Genomic DNA, 21,682 nt, shown 5'->3' with positions numbered 1-21,682 from the left:
AACTTCCCATTATAGCACAGATTAGCGTTTCTTCCCATTCATTCGAGCGTGGAGCGTGGGAAAAGTCCAATCTGGTCGATAACCCTTAAAGGTGCGATACTGAGACCTGTATATATTCCTTCCTTAATAATGATTCTCGAAGATTGGTAATCAGGCTTTCACAGAATAGTTTATGTATATTTTCAAGCATCTGCCACTTGCAGTTTATAAATTTCCGTGACGATCCCCCGTGTGTCAAAACAACCTGTCCCATAGAGGTGCGTACGAGAGTTTTACAAGCAATCTCGTTCCTACACGGACTGCATTTTCCCGGCAAAACAAAGTCTTCTATCTTTTTTACCTAAGACTGAGCTTCTGTGGCCATTACACTTCGCAGCCCCAAAAGTAATTACATCCAGGTATTTGTAGGAGTAGACCGATTCCAACTGTCGTCACGTATCCATGTAACGCACCAAGATGACCGTGTAAGCACTGGGCTCCCCATGTGAGAGAACAAGCAAAGAACTGTTCAACTTCCGTCAGTCCGATCACACTACCCCGGTGAGCTGACTGATAAATTTCTCATTTTTTTCTAACGACTTTCCTCGTAACTCATCGAAATGTTCACTATTTCTGACTTAGACCTATGTGTCCTGTCCCGTAACAGTTTTTTTGCTTTCATTTTGCCCAGCGTTGTTCTATTACCAGTGGAATCCCAGGCACAGCTCTTTTAATGGGAACAGAAATTAGTCCCACAGTTATCCATGCAGTCATCGAGAGCTTACTGATGGCTGAACTGCAAATGGGACCAAGCTGTTTTGGCGTCTAGCTAACTTACTTTGATGTAATTAATCCTGATTATTTCCATATAGTCCCAGTTCCGCACTGATTGTGATTTCCCTTTCTCAATTAATTACGACTGAAAATAAAAAGAAGGAAAGAACTTTGTCACACAGTCGTATTTGTTGCGGTAACGAAACGCACGAACACGGGAAGAAAACTTACGGACGAAGACTTTTCAAGACAACCCGCACAAACACGAACACGGTTCAAGCTAAGAGATACACATTTTCTGAGCGACAAACGCTTGGAACGAAATCCTAGATATTTGCAGTATTACAAAATTGTTAAGGCTTTGCAATGCACGTAATAAATGCTGAGGAGTTCAGCTGACTAACGACATGATGCACATTTCACACAACCAGCTTTTAAAGACATTAGAAGGGCCGAAAAGTGTTTTACGGTGAGCTGCGTCCATATATCGAGATAAATAGATGCTTTTGTTTCGCTTGGTATTCCCAGTTTCTTCCTTTCTGTTCTAGCGATAACTGATGCCCTATATTATTTTTATTTAATCAACAGGCTGCCAGTAAAATCTTACACACTAGAGATAAAACATAATGTGATAGCCTCGTAGGAATGAAACTGAAAAAGAACGCTTCTAGCCTTGTACTTGCCACAAAAAAGTATAAGCGATGAGGATCGTTTTGAAACGGGGAGGTCATATTTTGCTCTAACATTTATCACTTCTTCCAGTGAAGAAGTTCCAAAATTCAATATGATTAGCTAACAAGTAAGTACAGCATGCAGGACACATTCATTCGGAAGAAAATCACTAATTACACAGCCTTCTTGCCTCGTCTAATTACATGCTAATAATTCGGGACACTGTGAAGAACATTCAACTTACCTGAAGGTTGTGAAATGTGCTGCTAACGAAGCCCGTGCTCTTCACGGTGCGTAAGAATTTCGACGCTAATAACTCGAGAAGGAACTCCGGGCGGCGGCTCGGGATTCAGCTTTTCGGATACTACCGGCTACAATAAAGTATTATGGACGCAGCAGGTTATTACATGGGGATTACACGACCTGAGTAGGAAGCATGGTACGCACAATATTACGAACTTGTTCGCAAAGAACGCGCGCAAGAATGGACAAACTTTGTTTCTCTAAGTTTCGTCTCCAAGTTTCCGATTCGAAGGACGACGATTCATGAGTAACCAACGTGGTTAAAATAGAAGATTATCTATGACTGAAAAGGAAAGGTAACTTTAGATTCTTCTTAAAAATATATAGTTTATAGCCTGCGAAACAGACAGTGTTTGGCCGCTGTGGCCGAGCGGTTCTAGGCGCTTCAGTCCGGAACCGCGCTGCTGCTACGGTCGCAGGTTCGAATCCTGCCTAGGGCATGGACGTGTGTGATGTCCTTAGGTTAGTTAGGTTTAAGTAGTTCTAAGTTCTAGGGGACTGATGACCTCAGATGTGAAGTGCCATAGTGCTCAGAGCCATTTGAACCTTAAGAAACTGCCCCATGCACTCCAAACCAAAAGACGTGGCATGCTGAGTAAGGGGATCGTTTTACTTCATGACAACGCTCGTCCACAAGCAGCCAATAGAACTCAAGTGGCGATCAGATCATTTGGCTGGGAACAACTCGATCATCCTCTATACAGTCCAATGACTACCACGTGTTCCCTGGATTTGAAGAAGCATCTGGTTGGTCAGATGAGGATTTCAAAATACCCGTGTTGCAATAGTCGTCAAATCAGGAGTCAGATTTCCACAGGGATGATATAGCTGTCCTGGTTGAAAGTGAAGAAGATCTTGTAGTCCTACTGAATAGAATGGATAAAGTTATGGGTGAAGAATATAATATGAGAATTAATAAAGCAAAAACAAAAGTAATGGCATGCGACAAAGAAGATCAAGTGAAAGTCCAAGTTCATGTAGGCAATGAACTGCTTGAACAAGTTGATAAATTTACTTATCTGGGCAGTAATATTACCAGGGATGGAAGGAGCAAGGCAGAAGTGAGAAGTAGAATAGCTCAAGCAAAGGCTGCTTTTAACCAGAAGAAAAACATATTAACATCTAAGAGCATCAGCCTTGAAACCAGGAAAAGATTTTTGAAATCGTATGTGTGGAGTGTGGCATGCTATGGGTGTGAAACATGGACTCTCGGGACAGAGGAACAGCAGAAGCTAAATTCTTTTGAAATGTGGTGCTATAGACGCATGCTCAAAATAAAATGGATCGACAAGGTCACAAACGAAGTGGTTCTGGAAAGAGCAGGTGAGAAGAGAAGCTTCTGGAGTTTCACTGTTAAAAGGAGAGTGCAATTTACAGGCCATCTATTAAGACATAAAGGACTCCTGAACACAATCATAGAGGGATATGTCGAGGGAAAAAGACCAAGAGGAAGACCACGACTGAGGTACATGGATCAAATCGTGAAAGATGTGGGATGTGACACCTACAGAGAAATGAAGAGAAAAGCTGAAAGACGCACAGAATGGAGACAAGCTGCCATTGTAGCTGTTGCAAACCAATCCTTGGATTGACCACTACAGAAGAAGAAGGTATTTCAAAGTAGGTTGTACGTTACTGTAGGTGCCTTAATACTGGTGAGAATTATACAGAAAAGTAGATTACAGAACAGGCTTTCGTGTGAAAATAAAACTGCTGAGAAACGTGTACTTGTTTAACGTATCTAAGGGCTGAGGAAACAATATCGTCTAACAGACTCAATAATAAATGAGGTATTATTTGGCAAAAAAGTTAAACATTCATTTGAAAGAATCTGCATTATCACAGACAGTAATTACAGAACTGTATTTCCAAAACACAAATTGCTGTATTGTGTACGTTCTTCCCGTATTCGTCATCGAAGAGCAAATGCGGTGTTTCAGTGAAATGATTAACACACATTGGAATCGAACAGCTCGTGGCAAAGCCACTTTAATTACATTATTCGTAATGTAATCACCGTAGCTTTTGATACTGGACTACCGAAAATGATGTAGCATATCCACCGAAAATGATGTAGCATATCCACATGCGGCTCTTTTCAAGCGACTGTTCTGTTCCATTCGGCTGTGATTTAACCGCTTCATTGAAACTCCACATTGACACTTCGATGACGTATGGGCGATGGAAGTTTTACATGGTAACTTCCATTTTGATAAATACGACTATGTAAGTATTGTGTGCGTCAACACTCGGCTGTTTCAAGCAAATGTTCACCTTTCTGCCAAATAATACCTCATTTATAGCTCTTATGAATCTGCTGCTTATAACTGTCTATTACACAGCAATGTTTCTTCAGTGCCTTGTGCTTCTGTAGATTTGTTAATCTTCAAACACAGATAGTACAGAAATGCAATGTTTTACAGACGACCTTGATGGGAGGTAGAAGCGACACATTCCCGCATTTTTACATCATTTTATTCGGATTTAGCCATTCGAGTTGGGGTATGTCCCTTGTTAGTGCATTTTCATTCAGAGCTGTAGAATTTTGCAGACCGTATATGGGTCTCCAGTTATTACTTTGGCGACGACTTGCGTGTGATGGACGAAATAGTGTACTTTAATTGACACCACCTCGGCATGAACCTGTAGTAGTAGTCTCTGAAGAGAATCATTATTTCAAGACAATAAATGGCGCCGGATTGCTGTTTCTGCTCTAACTATCGTAAAAAAAATACCTCATTCTTACGATTCCTCCTCCATTACAATCGTCGTACCTGCACACAGCCCTTCGGAGAGAATCGATACTTCAAGACAATAAATCTCGATGGCTCCTGTTTCTGTGCGAGTCATAATCAAGAGAACTGCTCATTCTCGCGATTCTTCGTGCATTATATCTTCAGTACCCGCTCATATTCTAAATAACAATAGCATTTTCTTTTCTAAATACGAAAAAATGCGCGCTTCGGTAGCGTGCGTTTGAGCGCGCGAGAAGGTATTCCAGTGGTTCCGATTCGCGAAAGGTATTGGCGGACAAGGGCTCAGCGAAGCGATGTAGGGAGGCCGCCGTATTTTAAGGCGGCACCACGCACCCCTTTCCCTTCCCTTCTCTTCTTCCGGGCGCATAATGGAGGCAGCAGCTTACACGCGCCCTCGCGTCGGTGCTTGCAGAAACAAGGACACTGCGAAATACGAGCGGCGGCGCTGCACGGCATTGTTTGAGCAAGTGTGCCGGGAAACAGATGGTCCGCCAAGTTTGCGAGCTAGCGCACTCGTGGGAGCGATCCGCAGTCCGCACTCAGCGCCCAGATAATGTTGCACGCTCTCCGGCCGCCAGAGGCGCCGATACCTGCAAAAGGGTCCCGGTTATGAGCTTTCCCCTCCTGTGGATCAACTTTTTCCAGCCTCCCGAAGTTAACATGGAGGCTTATTTTCTGTGTTATTTCTAATGTATCACTTCCGGAAACGTGCAGCCAAGTCCTAATTAAACATGGTAGATTTTTCATCATAATGAAAAATACAGGAAGGGAGGCTCTTGTCCATGTACAATAAATGTTTCAAAATGAAAACTAGTCACTCACTAAGAATTACCTCTACCCAACCATAAGAAACATTGTTGCTCTGATACGTTGGTAGCATTGTTAGCTACATTTTTCATGGGTCACCTTCCACATACCTTTCAATCAACTGTCCCTTGTCCCTCCTTGTAACAATGTGAAAGTGGCCCAGTTTCACGTATTGTCTTTTTCAGCAGAGGTGTGTCTTTTACTTCTTGGTAAAAAATACTCCGCGCATGTGGTAACATAGCCACTGAACCTTGGGAATAGATTGCATATCTGGATCTGATAAAGACACGGCATCTTCTATGCCGGACATTGTGCAAACGAGTATGAGATAAATATTATGTCTTAGAGACAAAGTGATCACATTTCGCAGAGCGATAGTAATACAGATACTGAGCAAGAGGTAGAAAGCGATAATTCAAAAGATGTGGCTGCAGTATCTTAAGCTAGCTAGGAAGAAAAGGATGGCAATCTGTGGAAAAAATCTGCACCATCAAGAAACACTTGCCCTTACTTCTCAAATCTGCTGAGAGATCCATCACCGGAGTGGAACCAAGACAATCTTGTCTTCTGGTTCAAATGGCTCTGAGCACTATGGGACTTAACTTCTGAGGTCATTAGTCCCCTAGAACTTAGAACTACTTAAACCTAACTAACCTCTCAGGACATCACACACATCCATGCCCCAGGCAGGATTCGAACCTGCGACCGTAGCGGTAGCGCGGTTCCAGACTACAGCGCCTAGAACCGCTCGGCCACTCCAGCCGGCTCGTCTTCTGGGATGTGAGGTGTACCCCGAAGAAAGAACCAGAAAACCAAAACTACGTGCAAAACTTTCTGTAGGTTAATATGCAAGGAACATTAATTTGCAGTTTGCAAAGAATGTACCGGTTATGACAGTCAAACTCTCCAGAATGAACCGTCTTCGTGAGACAGTTTTTGTGATTACGACAAGTGAATGTTTACATCTTAAAAGTAGATAAATACATCTTTAAAGCACTCTACTGCTGTGATGGATGCACGTACATTCCAATTTCTTGAGAAGTTTCATAAAAATATTATCTCTGAGGTAAAAAAAAATACCCCAAGCGTGTAGCAACGTCACAAAAATTACGCGCGTGTTCTTACAGGCTAAGTGGCAGACCACAAAGCCGAAATCTTGGGGTTCAAACCTCAGGTGATCCTAGAGGAAATTGGGGATCTGTTATGTGACAATCAGTTTGTAAATACAGTCAAATACATTAGAGTGACCGTTCTGATGCTGCGCTCGATAATGGGAACAGGATTTAAGGAAAATCACGACACCTCCATAGTTGATTACCTCCAGTTCTGGCATGATATCTGCATTTGTTATTTGGCTTCTTTACACCATTACTGTACAGTGACTAAGACCCACATGACCACAGCAATACGCTGTATGCATCTTCCTGTTGACACTCGCAGATAATGTTATAGTTATAACCTTATGAAAAACGGCACTATGCCTGAAATCAGTTAAGAAATTAAATTTCTTTCATGAAACTGTTTGCTGATTATTTCTATACAGTTTCATAGGGCTTGCCAATCTAACAAAAAGCGTTTAACAATGTAAAATGCTGCAAGATGTTCGAAATTCTTGTGAAAATGGGTGTAAGCTACGGGTAAAAACGCAAATATATGACATGTACAAGAGCCAAGAGGAAAAACTAAGAATGGAGACCAACAACTAAGTGCTCAGATTAGAATGGATATACGCCACAGACGTAGCCTGTCGCCCTTATTGTTCAATCTATGCAACGAAGAAGCAATAACGGAAATAAAAGAAAGGTTCAGGAATGGGATTAAAATCGATGGTGAAAAGATATCAACGATAAGATTCGTTGATGAAACTGCTATTATCAGTGAAAGTGAGGAAAAATTGCAAGATCCGTTGAATGGAATGAGTCTAATGAGTAAAGAATGTGGATTGATAGTTAACCAGAGAAAGATGAAAATAGTGGAGTACGAGAAATGAGATTAGCGGTAAACTTAAAACCAAAACTGGGGACCACGAAGTAAGCGGTTTTTAGGAATTCTGCTACGTCGGAAGAAAAAAATAATGAATGACGGACGCAGAAAGGAGGACATAGAAAACTGATTACCACAGGGAAGGGTGCGTCTACTAGTATCAAACTAGACCGTAGCTGAACAAATTTCTGAAGGACGGCCCTGTATCGAAGTGGATCGTCATGGACTTGGAGAGTACCGGAAAGGAAGAAAAATAGGTGGGTTTGAAATGTGGTGCTGTGGTGTGGTGCTGTAGAAGTATGTTGAAACTTCAGTGGACAATTCTGACTAGAAGAAGGGACAGAATTACAGGACATGTGTTAAAACAAAAGATAATAGCTCCCATGGTACAATAATAGCAACAGGAGATAAAAACTGTAGTCAGAAATTGGAATATACGCAACCACGCAACCAACATATAACTGATGAAGCTAGGTGCAAGTGTTGCTTGGAGGAAAAATAAAGAGACAGAGACAGAGACAGAGACAGAGAGAGAGAGAGAGAGAGAGAGAGAGAGAGAGAGACAGAGAGAGAGAGGCACTTTTGCACCTCTGGCAATGATTTATATAGGGTGTTCAAAATAAAAGTGTCGAACACTTTGAGAGATGGTAGTACTCATCGTAACAAGAAAAGTTAACTCCAATAAAAATGGGAGCAGAAACACTATGCTTTCCATTCCGGGATAAACACGTTTTTAAAGGAAGGCGTGCGCGACTCTTGGTTACGGATATTAACATAGTAGCTGCACTGCCGCTACGTCAAATGTGTCGGCAGGGTATTTTGGTCATAATTAATAAAACATTCCGGGCTATTATGCCGTGGTCGAAGCGATTCACTTTAAAAACCGACGTTTCGTCTCCATCAGCCAGTAACGAGCCGGAGGTGAATCGGACATTCAACAAAGCTACGATCCCTCTTAAAAATGTCCGCCGCAGTTGGGGACGAAACGTCGGGTTTTAAAGTGAAATCCCTTCGAAAACGGCATAATAGCCTTAACATTTTATTAATTGTAACAATTCCGGCTGTGAATGTTTGCATTTTACAATCTGAGTATTGTGATGTCTTACTCATAGTACTCTACCTACCATTAGGTGGTCTGCTGTAAGTTGTGTGGTTCGAGTCCGTTGCGGGCTACGTTAGTTTTCGTCGTGTTTGTGTGCCTTATTGTACTGTGCTGTCAACCCTGAGTAGTATCACTATGTTTTATCTTCTTCCAAAGGCGTTTTCGGCATATTGCGAGAAGGTTATGAGAAGTGTAGCGGGAGCTCTGACAACTTCTGTTCCTTATATGTCTGTGTTTTTCCTGTTCTGTATCCAATGTCAGTTCTCTTGGAGAGTGTTTCTGCACAGTGTGTTATTTTCGTTTATTACATTTTTGCCTTCTACTATTGCCTTTTGTATGTAACAATTTTTTTCCATTGTTAGTTTTCGGTATAAACTGTTGCTGTGTTTCAGTATGTGTAATTTACATTCGATCTCACTGGGGTGGTTGTTTTTGTCCATTTCGTGTTCTGCGAAAGTGAAATGTGTGCTGTCACTCTTTAGAGGTCTCATGTGCTCTGTGTACTTTATTCGAAAATTTCTGCTTGTCCATCCTGTTTCTGGCCTGACAGGAACTGCATGTGAGTTGGTATATCCAGCATTGCTGAATTTGCCGGAGGTTCTTTTGTCTGCTCTTAGCCTTTGTTGAACTGTGTTGTATGTTTTGAATCTTATTGGGATCCCTTGCTGTTCCAATGTGCTTCCAGTTCTGTTTTCTATTTTATTATTGTATGCTAGTGTGTACCACCTGTTTCTTTTACTGGTGTAGTGTGCTCTGCTGTGTTGTCTATGAGTTCTGCCTCTAGGTTTTCAGATCCTTTGGTTGTGCTATTGAGTGAATGATCACTATTGTTGTTTCATTTTTACCTAGTTGTTGAGCATGTTTATGGTGTTTGTTTTGTAGTCGTTTTCAGCAGCAATTTGTTTGATTATATTTAATGCCTGAGTGTAGTTTTCTGGTTTAAGAGGTGTTCTGTTTGTCCTGTGGAACATATATGTGAGACTGGAGTATTTATGCAGTATCCAGTGGTTGGAAGAACTATGGATAACAGTGCTTGTGGATGTTGTTTTCTGTACACGAAAACTTCATGTTGGTCGTTGTTTCTTGTAATTTTAAGATCCAAAAAATTTATCTATTTCTGTTTGAAGTGGACTTGTGGATGTACTGAGTTGATACTACTGTATACCATAAGGTATACAGTAGTATACTTCTTGTATGATGTTTTGCGTTTCATCTATGAGACAGATTACGTCATCCACATATTGGTACCAATAAATTATTTTGTACCCTTCTTGTTTTCCAATGCTGAACACTGTGTTCGCTATATGATCCAAGATTATGTTCGCTAAAATTCCACTGATGGGAGACGCCAAGGATTGCAAAAAAAAAGTTGTTGTTGAAAGTGAAATAATAGTGTTTTGTGATTAGCCTAAGAATGGATGAGATTTCATTTATTTGCTTGGGAATTTCTTGCTTTTTAGCTGTTGTTCTGTAATATGTGGGTCACGTAATCGCTCTCATAGCCCAACTGTACAACGCTGATACACGTAAGTGCAAGTTTTTGTACATATATATATATATATATATATATATATATATATATATATATATATATATTACTAAGAGCCAGTTCTACAGTAGTAAATGACTTGATGTATGACGAGATAAACGGAAACAACCACCACCACAGAAAATATGTGGAAACAGCGGCAACAATCTCAAAACCATGCCGTGACGTATAATAAATACGGTATTGTGAAATTATTCACAGAAAACAATATTTGGAACAAAACAGTATAAATGTAATAATGTTTTACAATGTTGTACAAGTATGCTGCTTCTGCATGTTTTAGAATCAAAGAACCCACCGATGGCGATAACTGTTGCTGAAACTTGTTTGGGAATACATAAATAAATAACAACAGTGTTTTGCACCAAGGCGGTTGGCGTATTATGCCGTGATGATTAAACATCTAAATTATTACGCTGAGCAGACGATTTCCGATAAAACTTTAAATTCTCCGTGTCCCCATTTTGACGAAAAAAAATCCTATACACTGTCCGAAAGCTACGGTCAAGTTAGCTGTGAAGACCGCATGAAAATTCGCCTAGTACTTTTAGAGATTGGTGTGTTCAAACAACCAGACACGACGGTTTTAGTTTTATTATTAGTACAGATACAGATAGTCTTAATCGGCTTGTATCGACTTTACAACAATTTACCGTTTTCGTCTCTTAAGCGTCATCGTCGGAATCTGTTACTGCCGCACGGGATTAGCCGAGCGGTCTGCGGCGCTACAGTTATGGACTGTGCGGCTGGTCCCGGCGGAGGTTCGAGTCCTCCCTCGGGCATGGGCGTGTGTGTTTGTCCTTAGGATAATTTAGGCTAAGTAGTGTGTAAGCTTAGGGACTGATGACCTTAGCAGTTAAGTCCCATAAGATTTCACACACATTTGAACATTTTTTTGAATCTGTTACTTAGAAAAATAACACGTCGAACAGTCACCCAGCGCTCATCTTTGTCACGTGACGTCATCTGGTTTTAGTTTATGTCAACTGACCAAGACAAAAATTAGGTGACTGTTCAACATGTTGCTTTTGTAACAAGATGCTGATTCTGACGATGACTGATGAAGAGTCGAACATGGTAACCTGCTTTAAGCCCATAGCGACCAAGACATTTGTGAATAAAAAAGTACTTTCCAAAACAGATCGCGTTGCTTCAATCGGGCAATCTCAAATTTCAATGGACATATTTTTTGCTTATATTAGCTGACAGATCAGTTCCTTGCTTTAGCACGCGCACTCAATGCCAAACAAAAAACTGCAGGGCGTCGACGACATGGGGCTCTAACTCGTCACCGGAGCACGAAAGCAAACATGCAGAGCACTTAAAGAAACCTTAACACTTGCAAGGAAGAACTTTATAATCAACATAAACGTGTTACCTCTACGAGTAAACGCAATGAAGTACTGTGTACAAACTGAGGGTGTTGTAAACACTAAGTGCAGTTAACAGCTAAAGTACATTCAATGTCGTACAGTAATGCATGGAGGCATTAACGATGAGGCTAGGAGTAAGTATTACCAGCGATAAACTATAAAAAAGATTTAAGGACAGACATCTGCGCACGTCTGGGTTAGAAAGCAAAAAGTGTTGAGTGTAGGATACCTGAGTGGCCACGTACGTTTTCGGAGTTGCGTTAACGAACAAGTCACCTTATGGTCGCGGGAGAGTGTAAACAAGTGCAAACAACACCCCGCGTTCTTTGCTTGTTCTTCTTTAAATTGCTCCACTAGCCTCTGCACGGGGCTGGTTTACAACATGGTCACAGCGAAACTTGAGTAAACTGCAGTCGAGACATAAAAATACACTGCGCGCGGGTACTTCAAAAGCCCGAGCGTAACAAATGCACAAAGAGAGCCGGCAGCTGAGACGGGAGAGGGCAGTGCCACCAACTCGCACGGCAGCAGAAAAAAAGGGCGGATGAGGAGAGGGAGAAAGGAAAGGAGCGGGAATTAACCACGGCTGCCTGCCCAAATTAACGGGAAAGCTATCCCATTCTGTTTTTAGTCCACAAATCCTTTACTCCACGTAAGCGCCGCATGTGAAATGCCGTACTCTCTCGTTTGTTCTGCGTACGAGACTTAAGAGTTTCTGCGGCTGTTAATGCACTTCAATTAAGTGAGATGTGACGCTGAAGGGCCTAACTAAGCGAAACGTACAGTGTACCCCTACAAATAAAACCCTCGCGGTGCTTCCTTTTCCAAAAGGAGGGGAAATAGGAGCGGATGGACTATTTGCCATCAAAAATGCTAGCCGCTACTCCGCTGTAGCTTACACTCCAGCGTCCATCGCTTTTAATAAGATTGCCTTTGAGACAGGACCTGTAACTGAATTAAACTGAAGGCACAGCATTTGCCATATGGACGTAAAACAGGGTAGCGTACTTCCATTGCAAGGTAGCATTTTCGCATCGTAACGGAAAAAATCGACAGATATAAAGCTAATTTCAGGAGGATCCCTTGGGAACGTAACAGGGCCATTACTATTCACAATACACTGAGTTATTCTAAATTAGTTACCTAAAAATAAAGTTAATAATTTCGAAATAACTGACTGATTTTTCCGCAGGAGCTCTCCAAATCTCGCACCACCGAGTTTCAATTCTACGCCTCCAGATGTAGCTCCATTCGCTCGTTATGAGGAAACAGATCGTGATCACATTAACAATGGAAAAGTAAAGCGCTGCGGAGTGTGCTAAGAGTTGCTTTTGGTAACGCAAACTCCATTTGTTGTAAGAAGACGCTTCAGAACGGAGTGTCACAAAGCTCCGCTTCGGGCAAAGACTATTAGCGTGGTATGATATGTTAGTGGAACCACGTTATGTGGCACATCTAGAGAAAGGTCAAGGTCACTCACGGGTAGCCACACTACAGAATATGTGAGGAAGACAAATGAATAGCTTGGCCACCCCAAAGAAAACAGTGATGAGGACAGGTGTAGATATGAGGACCGAATTCCTCCCCCGTCCAGCCTCGTCACTTCAGAGTAGCGCTTGCAACCTACGTCCTCAATTATTTGCGGGTTGTATTCCAGTCTCTGTCTTGCTCTGCAGTTTTTTATCCTCTACAGCTCCCTCTAGTACCACGGAAGTATGGAAGTTATTCCCTGACGTCTTAACGGCTGTCCTATATCTTGGTCACCACTGACTGCTGATTTGGCACCCTTAGACTTTCACCTGTGGGGATGTTACAGACAAGGTGTACATCCTTCACCTGCCTGCACCTACCAACGAGATAGATGGTAGCTGGCTTGCTGATGCGGATGTGGAAAGCAATTTTTTACAGATGGGGTATCTACCGTGTGACAAGAGGAACCACATGGAACATTTTAAAAGAAACTTGATGTTCCGTCAGTTTAAGAAAGGAGAATAAATTAAATGAAGTAAGTAAATCTTCTGCCTTAATTAATGTCACTATTAGGTAACCAATTTAGAATAACCTGTATATTAATGATCTAGTAGTTAACGCCAAGTGATGACTGGGTGTTGTGTGATGTCCTTAGGTTAGTTAGGTTTATGTAGTTCTAAGTTCTAGGGGACTGATGACCATAGCTGTTAAGTCCCATAGTGCTCAGAGCCATTTGAAGTTAACGCCAAAAGCACCGTGAGGCTATTCGTGGACAACCTGCAGTCAAGCCTAAAAGTAAATAAATGTAATACACTATGCATAAATAGGCGAAGAAATCCACTACTGTTTGATCACATTATTGGTGACAAATCTATGGAAATAGTAACTATGGTAAAATACCTAGGAGTAACCCAACCATTTGGATGGACCTAAAGTGGGGTTATCACATAAAAATCTTGTAGGAAATAAGATACCGGATTAAGAATCATTGGGAAAATCTTATGGAAATGTAATTCAGCCACCAAGGAAGTGGATTACAAAAAATTCTTGATACTGCTCATCAGTCTGGTAGCCTTATCGGGCAGGATTGGTAGAACATGCAGCGAAGATACAACCGAGAGCGTTGCGGAGACGCTCAACAAACACCAGTGGCAGATGCTATGAGAGAGGCATTGTCCATCATGGAGAGCTTTGTTGTTAAAATTCGATAACGTACGTTTTGGGGAAGTCGGGCGACATACTGCTTCCATCTGCATACGCCTCGAGAAATGACGATGACGAGACAATCAGAAAAATTAGAGCTACCATGGAGTTCCACCAACAATCATGCTTCCGATGTGCCATTCCTGAACAGAGCAGATCAGAGGTGAAAATATAGTAGTATCAGAAGTACCATCCGCAAAACATCGTTAAAGTTGTTGCGGTGTGGAGATGTGGATGTAAATACTGTTTGACTATTAATAAAATATTCTCGGGATTCAAGCCGTGTCTAGTGGTTATGCCTAGGAGCTTTCGGCAGAGATCCCCTCTGCCACTGTCAAGTGGTTGAGCGTTGCCTAAATGCCCCTGTCACGCTTTTCTAGTCGCGCCGACATCAGTGACGTCGCTGGTGTCGAGTCCCGCGCCATATGGCAATGTTTTGGTTGCACGACCGCCGCGCCTGCTTCAGCTCCCCGATCACGGGATCCCAGAACGTACTCAGCTGCAATCCCCCGACTTCATTGAGTTTGTTGTCCGATACTTTGACCTCTATTGCTTAATGTATTACTGGGCGGAAACACCTTTCATGTTCTGTGCGACATTGTTCAATAGTACGGACAGTCTGATCAATATAAAACTGCCCACACCCACACGGTATTTTGTATATTTCAGGTGTTCTGAGGCCAACATCTTCTTTCATAGGCTTTATTAATTGACGGATCGTTGCTGGGGGCCTGAAGACTTACCGACTTCATGTTTCTGAAGGCGTCGTTTGATCTTCTCTGTCACTGAGCCACAAAACGGTAACAACACAATCTTCTTCGTGTGGTCTTCGGAGACCTGCTTTCACGGCTCAGCAGGAACTGCTTGCTGTTGTTGAAAACTTTACGAAGTGGCTGAATTGTCTCGGCAGGTTTTTGGCGTCTGAAACGGTTTCAGCTCGATTTACGAATGTCCTCAGAACACAATGTTTCTGTGCTGGATGGTGGTAGCTGGTGGCGTGCAGAAATCGATCTTTGTGGGTGGGCTTGCAGTAAACGTCAGGTGTCTATCAGATTAACTGCAACGACTGATAATGCCTGTATGTTGAACAAACAGGGCGTACTCTGGCAATTCGGTTCAAAGAACACCAAGATTTAAGCAATTCGAGATCTGCCTTAATTAATCACCAAAACAAGCACACAAACACTCTATCCCTGATATAGATAGTAACTTCAGTATCCTCCATATACAGCCGAAAAGTCGAGTCTTTAACTCACTGGAAGAAACTGAAATTTTACGCAGTCTGGACCAGATTCCACTACATACATTAAATGAGCAAACCACGTCGAAACATGCGGTTCTACTGAATAACTACGTTTCTAAAATAACGTGTCACTAGGTCAGGCCTGATTCTCTGAACTCCCATTCGTTTAGTAATTGTTTCGCGTGAATCATCTTTCCATATTAACATTATTTCGTCTAATAAAGCATGCTCGGCCTGATCATGTTGATTTCTCGTTATGCTTCTAGTCTCACTACACTTATATTGCAGAATTTTTATGATCGTTTTTATATTTATACGTTTTTATATAATCCTACATATATGATGACTAACTGGGTACAGTTTATCTTACCATTATTTTTATCGCAGCGTTTATTGTATATTCCTGTCTTCATTCATTTGGCCTGTCTACTACTGCTTTGTTGCCTACTAAGACACTTATTTTCATTAGTCTTACCTTTTCCCCATTCGTTTAGTTGTCTACCCTCTTAGCCATCTTTCCCTATGATTACTCCTCTGTAGGATGTATGGCGTCCAGCCTAATCTCTTGGTGTGTTATTTCGATGCTCACATTACTACACCCACCTTTTAGATCTGTGATGGGTTTTTTATATATTTTATTTTTGTCACTCGAGCCCGTAATGTATCACACGTGACGATTTACTTAGTGTGGTTAAATATTAACATTAATATTTATCACTGTTGTACCTATTTGTTCATTTTACCTATGTACATTTTCTTGTTGCCTGAAAACGGCACATGCTAGAGAGCTACTTAGCCTATCGGCGTACCACAGCTTGTTCATATTGTAATACATCCTTAAATGAAGTACTGTAAGCGCTCGGGCTAGTCACTCTAGATTTTCTACATCATCGCTGATAACATCAGTTTACTTAGTTGGACACCGTTGGCGCCCGCGCCGCATCGCGCTTCCAGAACTCTGGCGTGGCCCTCTACATAGTAGTGGTTAGCGTTCACGGTTCACACTGTGAGTACTGTGTTTGTTCTCCTCTTCTGTTTACTTCGTTCCACCCGCCCGGATGTTACATTTTAGGTCAGTTTCATTACTGGGTGCCCCTTTTCTCTTTTCTCTAGTTCCGCCGAAACGCAGTAACTGAAACCCTTGTACTGACTAGCACAACCGCACGTTATGTATTACCAAATACTATATGTAGGTCTCCTTGTTTGGGGAGTCGGCTCGTTTGGTTTTTATACATATTTCGCATTAAATTTCTTCCTTCCTCTCCTTTGTATGTTACAGTTTCATAGACCTGAAGACGAAATTATAGAGAGACCCGCTTTAGTTGTACTAACATTTATTTAAACCACGACCGGTTTCGAGATTCTAAAATAAATATTAGTACAAGTGAAACGGATCTCTCTAAATTACCTACGATTTATATGGGCACATGGCCATCGGCACTGGACGTTGGCACAGTGGCATCGAGCTGAATGGTCTGATGAATTCCGTTATCTTCTTCATAATGCCGATGGGACGGCGCGGAACCGTCGTCTTGTAGGGGAACAGCTTCTTGACACCTGTACTGCGTGACGGAGACAAGCTGGCGGCGGTTCCATTATGCTCTCGGGCACATTCATTTGGATATCCAGGGGTCCAATGAAGCTCGTGCAAGGCACCACCATGACGGCCAAGGAGCATCATACACCCCTTCACGACGATCATGTTTCCCAACGGCAGGGACATTTTTCAAGAAGATAATGCGCCTTGTCACAAGGGCTGTGTGGAGTGGTTCGAGGAATACTGGCGGGTTCCAATGGATGTACTGGTCTCCTAAATCGCCAGATCTGAACCCGATCTAACAAATCTGGGATGTCATTGAACATGGCGTCGGAGATCATCTCCCCCTCTCCGGAATTTACGGAAATTAGGTGACTTATGTGTGCAGATGTGGAGCCAACTCCCTCCAGCGACCTACTGCTTCCATGCCACGCCGCGTCGCCGCTGTTATCCATGCCAGAATGGACATAACGGCTACAAGGTAGGTGGTCATAACGTTCGACGGATCAGAAGTGTAGACTACAGCGTTGCTTCTAGACGACACTATTAATCGCTGATAACACAAGGCCGAGAAAACTTACATTTTCTTACAGTCTTTTCCTTTCGACGCGGTGGATTTATCAGATTCTATCATTTAAGGCGGCAAGTAGCCTAGATTAGGATTCCTCATGTACACAAAAAATGGCGAGACAGCAGATATCCACTGAATTTAAAGATGCGTTCCAGAGAACGTAACACGTATGTACAGCACAAATGAAAGTGTAACTGAGAAGCAGTTGTGTTGTTAGTGCAAAAGCAGTAACAGCACAATAGGAGAGCTCAGTAACTTCAGGAGAGCTCAGTAACTTCAAACGTAAGTCACTGAAAGTAACTTGAGAACAAATCTATAAGCGACATTTCATCCATCCCAAAGCTCCCCAAGTCAGCTGTTGGTGACGTGACTGTGGAGAGGGAACGCGAAGGAACGACCATAACTACGGCAAGAACAGGCCGACCTCATCTACGTAAGGACAGGGATCGCCGGGCATTGCGGAGAGCGGTTCTAAATAATAGTATGAAATCCGAGGAAGGAATTACTCGTGGATTCCAAAATATTACCAGCAGTCCAGCTAGCACAATGACTTTGCGTAGGGAGTTAAAAAGGTCTCTATAGAATGCTCGAGCAGCTTCTCATACACCACACATTTCTGTCGTCAATGCTACCTAACGCTTGTGATGGTGTAAAGGGAGGCGCCGTTGCACAGTACACGATTAGAAACAATTATTTGGGAGTGATGAATCACGCAAAGCCTTAAGGCAATCCGACGGAAGGGCTTGGGTTTGGCGAACGCCTGGATTCGTTACTTGCCGTCTTGTGTAGTGTCAACAGTGAAGAATGTAGGTGGAGTTACGGTTTGGGTGTGTTTCTTGTGTGTAGGGTGTGGTCCCCTTATTGCGCTTATCCGGAAGAATATGGTCACATTTTATAGCATTGTGTACTGCGTGCAGTAGAGGAACAGTTCGGAGACGATGACTGTATCAGCGTCTGTACCCTGTCACAAAGTCGCAACTTGGATGTAATGGTTTGTGGACAAAACATTCCTGAAATGGATTGGCCTGCCCAGAGTCGTGACCTGAAACCATTGATCACCTTTGGGATGCCAGAATGAGAGGAGGTGAGGTACTGACAGAAGTAAAGCTGTGAGGACGGGGCGTGAGTCGTGCTTGGGTAGCTCAGTTGGTAGAGCACTTGCCCACGAAAGGCAAAGGTCCCGAGTTCGAGTCTCGGTCCGGCATACAGTTTTAATCTGCCAGGAAGTTTCGCCTTTGGGATGAATCAGATCATTGACTACGCTCCAGACCCAGCGTCCAATATCACTACCAGCTCAGGAACAGTGGGATGCCATTTCTACACAAACATTCAGGCACCCGATTGAAAATATCTCCAGCAGAGATCAAGCCGTCATAAAATCGGAAGTTTAGACACGCCTCAAATTAATGTCCACTAGTAGGTGTCCGCATACTTTTGATCAGATAGCGTAGGAGCGCGTACCATTCCATACGGGAATGGAATGTGACACAAATTTAACAATACTGTAACAAAGTGTCCTCCGCCAAGCACTGCATCGTGACATGCGGAGAGCTCCGTTGTCTTACATTTCATCTCCTTCTTCGATTGCTTCTTTGTCTTTTGATTGCCTTTCTGAAGCTGTTATTGTGTTAAATTCGGCAACGCAACTGCGGCTCTTTATTGCGAGCAGGAAACGCCGTGAGCCGCGCGGGGTAACCGTGCGGTCTTAGGCGTCTTGTTGTCACAGTTCGGTCGGCTCCCCCCGTCGGCGGTTCGAGTCCTCCCTCGGGCGTGAGTGTATGTGTTGTCCTTAGCGTAAGTCAGTTTAAGTTTGTTTAATTAGTGTGTCAGCCTAGGGACCGATGACCTCAGCAGTTTGGTCCCACAGAACCTTACCACAAATTTAAAAAAAAGACAAGTATATCATTTCGTGCTCAATTCGTGGTAAAGGAACGATGAGTTGAACAGAAAAGATCATCATACAAGGGAAAAAAACAGGAGGTAAATGACCAAGTAGAGGAAGTGAGGCACATCACGAATAAGCAGTTTGAATAATGTCTCACGAACAACTACGGAGTAAGAACAACTAAACATCGAGCGGAATGGTGCAGTTTGTGGAAGTCAGATGAATGGTGGTCGTGACACTCGGAAACGAGTAACGTGACTGACAATAATGGTCATATTTAAATCGAACCACGAGCATAAGTTGTCTAGAAAGTTCGAAGAGCGTAAATCTACCATTACTTTGTCAAAGAAGTCAACCGGGAATCAATGACCACGGTTTGAGGGGCATACTAAAAGGTATACATCTGGTTAACTGGAAAATTGCGTCGCCTCTCTTGGCAGCAGATAAATTACAAGTGTTGCAGAACTAAAAATACTAACCCAGCTACGGAGAAAACGGCGTGTTTTGCATCAGATGCCCTACAAGGCTGACCTCCAGATCAGCTGCTGCGATCAATCGTTACTCCAACAAATTTTTGTCCGCAACCCATATAGAACAGGTAGCAACTCAGTGTATCAAACCGAGGTACAAAGAAAAATAATAAAAAGCACGTCGCAGAAGAAAGAATAACTGCCAACTGAATTTAGTTTCGACATAAAGAATGTCTTCACAGCGACCATAAAACATACAGGCACACATAAAAGCCATTTCTGAACGCTTCGGCAGCTTTCTCCTAACTGCTGACACAGATTTCCACTGTGTGACGGGACAAAGGACACACACAGCACCAGCCACACGACACTCTGGCGTAACACATTGGTGAGGGCTGTTTCAAGTTCTGCCGACGAGGAATCGATCGTCCCAAATTTGCGACGCCCTGAATAAAAGAGTAATAAAAAAAGCGGCAGAGAAGCCGAAGCTTGGTTCGAACTTCGCAGTATTTCCAGCACCCGCGATCTTGCTGGAAGGAGAAAAGGTTAGTTTTATAAGATCTCGTCTGCCTCGAGGTTATTAAATACGGACAAGGGTCTGGGAACTAATGTGCAATTATTCCGAAGCGATTTAGGGAAACCAGCGAATATCTTAATGTGCAGGGTTATTACAAATGATTGAAGCGATTTCACAGCTCTACAATAACTTTATTATCTGAGATATTTTCACAATGCTTTGCACACACATACAAAAACTCAAAAAGTTTTTTTAGGCATTCACAAATGTTCGATATGTGCCCCTTTAGTGATTCGGCAGACATCAAGCCGATAATCAAGTTCCTCTCACACTCGGAGCAGCATGTCCGCATCAATGAGTTCGAAAGCATCGTTGATGCGAGCTCGCAGTTCTGGCACGTTTCTTGGTAGAGGAGGTTTAAACACTGAATCTTTCACATAACCCCACAGAAAGAAATCGCATGGGATTAAATCGGGAGAGCGTGGAGGCCATGACATGAATTGCTGATCATGATCTCCACCACGACCGATCCATCGGTTTTCCAATCTCCTGTTTAAGAAATGCCGAACATCATGATGGAAGTGCGGTGGAGCACCATCCTGTGGTACGTTTAGCTCCCTGCTTGCTTTATTCGTCGACTTCCGCGGGCTACGCGTGAAACTTGCCCGCACGCGTTCAACCGTTTCTTCACTCACTGCAGGCCAACCCGTTGATTTCCCCTTACAGAGGCATCCAGAAGCTTTAAACTGCGCATACCATCGCCGAATGGAGTTAGCAGTTGGTGGATCTTTGTTGAACTTCGTCCTGAAGTGTCGTTGCACTGTTATGACTAACTGATGTGAGTGCATTTCAAGCACGACATACGCTTTCTCGGCTCCTGTCGCCATTTTGTCTCACTGTGCTCTCGAGCGCTCTGGCGGCAGAAACCTGAAGTGCGGCTTCAGCCGAACAAAACTTTATGAGTTTTTCTACGTATCTGTAGTGTGTCGTGACCATATGTCAATGAATGGAGCTACAGTGAATTTATGAAATCGCTTCAATCATTTGTAATAGCCCAGTAGATAGTCGGGTGGGGATTTGAGCTCCACTCCCACCTGAACGAGTCTTCTGTCTCAGTCTCGTTGGCATTACTTGCTGCAATTTTGCTGGAAGTGTTATGCCCATGTCTTCCTGCGAATTGAGCTTATCGACTACAGTGTTATTAATGAAGAACCCTAACCATGAAGAGATTTGCAATTTTTCACGAACTCATTGCCACAGACAGTAGTTAACTAACAGTGAGAATTCTAATCTTAGTATGCCATGAGCATCCTGATAGAGTGATTGACTGGTAGCGGTATAATCTCAAACATGCAAGAATTGTAAACATGCTGCAATATCAAGGCCCGTGCACAAATCAAGCTGAGTTGTTATATGTACACCGGCCGTTGTGACCGTGCGGTTCTAGGTACTTCAGTCTGGAACGGCGCGACGGTACGGTCGCAGGTT

At 42.8% G+C, this 21,682-nt stretch overlaps 1 protein-coding gene and 1 non-coding gene across 2 annotated transcripts in view; one reads left to right on the top strand and one right to left on the bottom strand.

The window, feature by feature from the left end:
* Positions 1–21,682, bottom strand: part of LOC124725039 (headcase protein-like) — a 744,336-nt gene that overhangs the window by 702,184 nt on the left and 20,470 nt on the right. The window lies entirely within an intron of this gene.
* Trnas-cga lies at positions 18,453–18,527 on the top strand. The gene has a single exon. It is a non-coding gene; the product is annotated as a tRNA-Ser (tRNA).

Source organism: Schistocerca piceifrons, chromosome 1, assembly GCF_021461385.2.
Source record: "Schistocerca piceifrons isolate TAMUIC-IGC-003096 chromosome 1, iqSchPice1.1, whole genome shotgun sequence".
Lineage (NCBI taxonomy): Eukaryota > Metazoa > Arthropoda > Insecta > Orthoptera > Acrididae > Schistocerca > Schistocerca piceifrons.
The sequence above is the reverse complement of the archived record's forward strand: the minus strand, read 5'-3'. Positions and strand labels throughout refer to the sequence as shown.